At 56.1% G+C, this 7500-nt stretch overlaps 1 non-coding gene and 1 pseudogene across 1 annotated transcript; both read left to right on the plus strand.

Moving 5' to 3' along the window:
• The first annotated feature begins 1037 nt into the window (after positions 1-1037).
• On the plus strand, positions 1038-1156 carry LOC125967886 (5S ribosomal RNA). Its single transcript, XR_007480954.1, has one exon. It is a non-coding gene; the product is annotated as a 5S ribosomal RNA (ribosomal RNA).
• Positions 1157-5160: 4004 nt separating this feature from the next.
• Positions 5161-5279, plus strand: LOC125967834 (5S ribosomal RNA; annotated as a pseudogene).
• Positions 5280-7500: the final 2221 nt, after the last annotated feature.

Genomic DNA, 7500 nt, shown 5'->3' on the forward strand with positions numbered 1-7500 from the left:
CGACCACCTCCGCGGTGCTTATAAACAGCCGATCCGCTCGGCGGGGGCTATTTTCGGCCACTTGGCTCGTGCGCACGGCCTCCCGGATGTGCCGGGCGGGTGCGCGGGCTCGCCGGCCGCTGGAAGTCGAATGAGGCGCCGCGACCACCTCCGCGGTGCTTATAAACAGCCGATCCGCTCGGCGGGGGCTATTTTCGGCCACTTGGCTCGTGCGCACGGCCTCCCGGATGTGCCGGGCGGGTGCGCGAGCTCGCCGGCCGCTGGAAGTCGAATGAGGCGCCGCGACCACCTCCGCGGTGCTTATAAACAGCCGATCCGCTCGGCGGGGGCTATTTTCGGCCACTTGGCTCGTGCGCACGGCCTCCCGGATGTGCCGGGCGGGTGCGCGAGCTCGCCGGCCGCTGGAAGTCCAATGAGGCGCCGCGATCTCCTCCGCGGTGCTTATAAAGTGCCGATCCGCTCGGCTTGGAGCTATTTCCGGCCTCCCGTTGGTGCCGGGCGGCGTGCGCGAGCTCGCCGGCCGCGATCTCCTCCGCGGTGCTTATAAACAGCAGCATGCGCACGGCCTCCCAGAATTTGAAGACATTTCGTCAATAAATTTCGCATATTGAATTTTGAAGTCTAATATAATGCAACAATTGAGCTCGACTTATACAAAGGATATATCATAAAATCGTAAATTTCCGTCGAATTTTAGGGGGTCGACTTATACACCGAGTCGACCTGTATACCGGAAAATACGGTAAATACGATTAAATAAAATGATACGACTGGCATAAAAACAAATATAAACCACATAAAAATAAAAGTCACCATTACGTTGAATTATTGGGAGCACCGAGCTTGTTTCTCAGAAACGAGCCGGTCCCATCCAGGCGTAATCGGAGACAATGAAACCCGAAGTGGTTAAGGTTTGTCTTTTAATGCAGGATGCTTGGTCTCCATGTGCCGAAGCAGTTTTGAAGGCTTCATTGGCTCGCTCGCTAGTTTCAGGGGCGATTGTGTCTATAAAATGCAAAATGTTGGGTCACCTCACAGCTTACGGCCATACTACCCTGAGAACCCCCGATCTCGTCCGATCTCGGAAGCTAAGCAGGGTCGGGCCTGGTTAGTACTTGGATGGGAGACCGCCTGGGAATAACAGGTGCTGTAAGCTTTTTCTTTTTCTTATGTGCACTTCAATCGTTTAAGAAGCTATTTTTTACAACACCCATCACGAATGGCATCTGGAAACAGCAAGCCTAATTTAAACTCCGACATTAAAACTATAACACGAGTTTGAAAGCTATATTATGTGGTGACATCCACAGCATTGTAGTTAAATTTTTTACCGCTAGAGAGCAGACTATGTACAGTGAGCATGGCTCCCTGTGAACTCAAAGCAGCAGGCTTGACTTGTAAAAGAACCCAACACAACACTTCCATGAAGTGTTTTTAAACTTTTCAAGGCATTTATTTTGATTCAGCAAAATGCAGGTCGCAACGGCAAATTCGTGCTACCGCATAAAAAGCTGTCAATAACTTTTCATGATAGCCATGTTTCCAGAAAACACCAAAAGCCTTGGAAGAAAGCCTGTTTCGGCCCTGGTTGTCCATCCATCCATCCATCTTCTTCCGCTTATCCGGGGTCGGGTCGCGGGGGCAAGAGCTTCAGGAGGGACTCCCAGACTTCCCTCTCCCCAGCCACTTCATCCAGCTCATCCCGGGGGATCCCAAGGCGTTCCCAGGCCAGCTGAGAGACATAGTCTCTCCAGCGCGTCCTGGGTCGTCCCTGGGGTCTCCTACCGGTGGGACATGCCCGGAACACCTCCCCAGGGAGGCGTCCAGGAGGCATCCTGATAAGATGCCCGAGCCACCTCATCTGGCTCCTCTCAACGTGGAGGAGTAGCGACTCTACTCCGAGTCTCTCCCGGATGACCGAGCTTCTCACCCTATCTCTAAGGGAGAGCCCGGACATCCTGCGGAGAAAACTCATTTCGGCCGCTTGTATCCGAGATCTCGTTCTTTCGGTCACGACCCATAGCTCGTGACCATAGGTGAGGGTAGGAGCGTAAATCGACCGGTAAATTGAGAGCTTTGCCTTTTGGCTCAGCTCTCTCTTCACCACAACGGACCGGTACAGGGTCCGCATTACTGCCGACGCTGCACCGATCCGCCTGTCGATCTCACGCTCCATCCTCCCCTCACTCGTGAACAAGACTCCAAGATACTTGAACTCCTCCACTTGGGGCAGGATCTCATCCCCGATCCGGAGAGGGCATTCCACCCTTTTCCGATCGAGGACCATGGACTCGGATTTGGAGGTGCTGACCCTCATCCCGACCGCTTCACACTCGGCTGCGAACCGTTCCAGCGAGAGCTGGAGATCACGGCCTGAAGAAGCCAACAGCACCACGTCATCTGCAAAAAGCAGAGACGCGATGCTGAGGTCCCCAAACCGGACCCCCTCAACGCCTCGGCTGCGCCTAGAAATTCTGTCCATAAAAATTATGAACAGAATCGGTGACAAAGGGCAGCCTTGGCGGAGTCCAACCCTCACTGGGAACGAATCCGACTTACTGCCGGAAATGCGGACCAGACTCTGGCATCGGTGATACAGGGACCGAACCGCCCTTATCAGTTGGCTCGGCACCCCGTACTCCCGAAGCACCCTCCACAGAACCTCCCGAGGGACACGGTCGAACGCCTTCTCCAAGTCCACAAAACACATGTGGACTGGTTGGGCAAACTCCCATGCACCCTCGAGGATCCTGCCGAGGGTGTAGAGCTGGTCCACTGTTCCACGGCCAGGACGAAAGCCACACTGCTCCTCCTGAATCCGAGGTTCGACCTCCCGACGGACCCTCCTCTCCAGCACCCCTGAATAGACCTTACCAGGGAGGCTGAGGAGTGTGATTCCCCTGTAATTGGAACACACCCTCCGGTCCCCCTTCTTAAAGAGGGGAACCACCACCCCAGTCTGCCAATCCAGAGGCACTGTCCCCGATATCCACGCAACGTTGTAGAGGCGTGTCAGCCATGACAGCCCCACAACATCCAGAGCCTTTAAGAACTCTGGGCGGATCTCATCCACCCCCGGGGCCTTGCCACCGAGGAGTTTTTTAACTACCTCAGTGACTTCGACCCCAGAGATTGGAGAATCCGCCTCAGAGTCTCTAGGCCCTGCTTCCTCAATGGAAGGCGTGTAGGTGGAATTGAGGAGGTCTTCGAAGTATTCTCCCCACCGACTCACGACGTCCCGAGTCGAGGTCAGCAGCACGCCATCCCCACTGTAAACAGTGTTGACGTTGCACTGCTTCCCCCTCCTGAGACGCCGGATGGTGGACCAGAATTTCCTCGAAGCCGTCCGAAAGTCATTCTCCATGGCCTCACCGAAATCCTCCCACGCCCGGGTTTTTGCCTCAGCAACCGCCGAAGCCGCGTTCCGCTTGGCCATCCGGTACCTGTCAGCTGCCTCCGGAGTCCCGCAGGCCAAAACGGCCCGATAGGACTCCTTCTTCAGCTTGACGGCATCCCTTACCGCCGGTGTCCACCAGCGGGTTCGGGGGTTGCCGCCACGACAGGCACCAACGACCTTACGGCCACAGCTCCGGTCGGCCGCCTCAACAATGGAGGCGCGGAACATGGTCCACTCGGACTCAATGTCCCCCGCCTCCCCCGGACGTGGGAAAAGCTCTGCCGGAGGTGGGAGTTGAAGCTCTTCCTGACAGGAGATTCTGCCAGACGTTCCCAGCAGACCCTCACAGAGCGTTTGGGTCTGCCAGGTCGGACCGGCATCTTCCCCCACCATCGGAGCCAACCCACCACCAGGTGGTGATCAGTTGACAGCTCCGCCCCTCTCTTCACCCGAGTGTCCAAAACATGCGGCCGCAAATCCGATGACACGACTACAAAGTCGATCATCGAACTGCGGCCTAGGGTGTCCTGGTGCCAAGTGCACACATGGACACCCTTATGTTTGAACATGGTGTTCATTATTGAAAATCCGTGTCGAGCACAGAAGTCCAACAATAGAACACCGCTCGGGTTCAGATCAGGGGGGCCGTTCCTCCCAATCACGCCCTTCCAGGTCTCACTGTCATTGCCCACGTGAGCATTGAAGTCACCCAGTAGAACGATAGAGTCCCCAGAAGGAGCGCTCTCCAGCACTTCCTCCAGGGACCCCAAGAAGGGTGGGTACTCTGAGCTGCTGTTTGGTGCATAGACACAAACAACAGTCAGGACCCGTCCCCCCACCCGAAGGCGGAGGGAGGCTACCCTCTCGTTCACCGGGGTGAACCCCAATGTGCAGGCGCCCAGCCGGGGGGCAATAAGTATACCCACACCTGCTCGACGCCTCTCACCGTGGGCAACTCCAGAGTGGAAGAGAGTCCAACCCCTCTCGAGAGGGCTTGTACCGGAACCCAAACTGTGTGTGGAGGCTAGTCCGACTATATCTAGTCGGAATCTTTCTGCCTCGCACACCAGCTCGGGCTCCTTTCCAGCCAGAGAGGTGACATTCCATGTCCCAAGAGCCAGCTTCTGCAGCCGGGGATCAGACCGCCAAGGTCCCCGCCTTTGGCTGCCGCCCAGCTAACATTGCACCCGACCCCTTCGGCCCCTCCCACAGGTGGTGAGCCCATGGGAAGGGGGACCCACGTTTCCATTTCGGGCTATGCCCGGCCGGGCCCCATGGGCGAAGGCCCGGCCACCAGACGCTCGCCTTCGAGCCCCGCCTCCAGGCCTGGCTCCAGAGGGAGGCCCCGGTGACCCGCGTCCGGGCGAGGGAAAACTAAGTCCATTTATATTACTCATCATAAGAGGCTTGTGAGCCGTGCTTTGTCTGGCCCCTCACCTAGGACCCGTTTGCCATGGGTGACCCTACCAGGGGCATGAAGCCCCCGACAACATGGCTCCTAGGATCATAGGGGCACGCAAACCCCTCCACCACGATAAGGTGACGACTCGCGGAGGGGGGCCCTGGTTGTAAAAAAAAAAAGAAAAACAAAAGGGAAGGGTGACCGTCCGGGAATACCAGGTGCTGAAAGCCTTTTTTTTTTTTTTTTTCCCACGTCAATTGTGAAAGGAAACTTTTACCACAGCCATCAAGTCCCGCCGCTGCTTGGCATGGTTTCAGGGGCGATTGTGTCTATAAAATGAAAAATTCTGAGCGGTCTCACGGCTTACGGCAATACTACCCTGAGAGCGCCCGCTCTCGTCCGATCTCGGAGGCTAAGCAGGGTCGGGCCTGGTTAGTACTTGGATGGGAGACCGCCTGGGAATACCAGTTACCGTAAGCTTTTTTTTTTTTTTTTTTTTCTTATGTGCACTTCAATCGTTTAAGCCAAGAACTTTTTACAGCACCCATCACGAATGGCATTCGGAAACTGCAAGCCTAGTTTGAACTCCGACACTGAAACTACAACACGAGTTTAAAACCTACATTGTGTGGCGACAGCCATAGCATTGCAGTTCACGTTTTTACCGCTAGAGGACAGACTATGTACAGTGAATAAAGAGCATGGCTCCCTGTGAACTCAAAGCAGCAGTCTTTACTTGTAAAAGAACCCAGCACAACACATTGCGCTTCCATGTAGTGTTTTTACCTTTTTCATGACATTTATTTTGATACAGCCAAATGCAGGTTTTGTGCACTTCACTTTTCCGTTGGGCATTCGCGTAGAACCCTATTCCAGTTACGGCCAGATTCTTTTAGACTAGTGGTCCCCAACCTTTCTTGCGCCACGGACCGGCTACGCGTCAGAAATATTTTTGCGGACCTGCCTTTATATATATAAATAAACAATAAATCTATATAAATAAATACTACATTTATAATAAGTATATATACCGTATTTGCCGGTGTATTGGTCGACCTTTTTCGATCCAAAATCGACCGAAAAAAATCGACCTCGACTTATACACCGAGTCATAAAATTTAACTTCGTATTCATCGCTTCAAATGTGATGGTAACCAAGGCCGTTTCTCATGCATCTCATTGTGCGTTGCACTTAGAAAATTTGAACCGGGCGGCGTGCGCGAGTGCGCGGCCCGCTGGAAGTCGAATGAGGCGCCGCGACCACCTCCGCGGTGCTTATAAACAGCCGATCCGCTCGGCGGGGGCTATTTTCGGCCACTTGGCTCGTGCGCACGGCCTCCCGGATGTGCCGGGCGGGTGCGCGAGCTCGCCGGCCGCTGTAAGTCGAATGAGGCGCCGCGACCACCTCCGCGGTGCTTATAAACAGCCGATCCGCTCGGCGGGGGCTATTTTCGGCCACTTAGCTCGTGCGCACGGCCTCCCGGATGTGCCGGGCGGGTGCGCGAGCTCGCCGCCCGCCGGAAGTCGAATGAGGCGCCGCGACCACCTCCGCGGTGCTTATAAACAGCCGATCCGCTCGGCGGGGGCTATTTTCGGCCACTTGGCTCGTGCGCACGGCCTCCCGGATGTGCCGGGCGGGTGCGCGAGCTCGCCGGCCGCTGGAAGTCGAATGAGGCGCCGCGGCCACCTCCGCGGTGCTTATAAACAGCCGATCCGCTCGGCGGGGGCTATTTTCGGCCACTTGGCTCGTGCGCACGGCCTCCCGGATGTGCCGGGCGGGTGCGCGGGCTCGCCGGCCGCTGGAAGTCGAATGAGGCGCCGCGACCACCTCCGCGGTGCTTATAAACAGCCGATCCGCTCGGCGGGGGCTATTTTCGGCCACTTGGCTCGTGCGCACGGCCTCCCGGATGTGCCGGGCGGGTGCGCGAGCTTGCCGGCCGCTGGAAGTCGAATGAGGCGCCGCGACCACCTCCGCGGTGCTTATAAACAGCCGATCCGCTCGGCGGGGGCTATTTTCGGCCACTTGGCTCGTGCGCACGGCCTCCCGGATGTGCCGGGCGGCTGCGCGAGCTCGCCGGCCGCTGGAAGTCGAATGAGGCGCCCGACCACCTCCGCGGTGCTTATAAACAGCCGATCCGCTCGGCGGGGGCTATTTTCGGCCACTTGGCTCGTGCGCACGGCCTCCCGGATGTGCCGGGCGGGTGCGCGAGCTCGCCGGCCGCTGGAAGTCCAATGAGGCGCCGCGATCTCCTCCGCGGTGCTTATAAAGTGCCGATCTGCTCGGCTTGGAGCTATTTCCGGCCTCCCGTTGGTGCCGGGCGGCGTGCGCGAGCTCGCCGGCCGCGATCTCCTCCGCGGTGCTTATAAACAGCAGCATGCGCACGGCCTCCCAGAATTTGAACACATTTCGTCAATAAATTTCGCATATTGAATTTTGAAGTTTAATATAATGCAACAATTGAGCTCGACTTATACAAAGGATATATCATAAAATCGTAAATTTCCGTCGAATTTTAGGGGGTCGACTTATACACCGAGTCGACCTGTACACCGGCAAATACGGTAAATACGATTAAATAAAATGATACGACTGGCATAAAAACAAATATAAACCACATAAAAATAAAAGTCACCATTACGTTGAATTATTGGGAGCACCGAGCTTGTTTCTCAGAAACGAGCCGGTCCCATCCAGGCGTAA

This window comes from Syngnathus scovelli, chromosome 4, assembly GCF_024217435.2.
Source record: "Syngnathus scovelli strain Florida chromosome 4, RoL_Ssco_1.2, whole genome shotgun sequence".
NCBI lineage: Eukaryota > Metazoa > Chordata > Actinopteri > Syngnathiformes > Syngnathidae > Syngnathus > Syngnathus scovelli.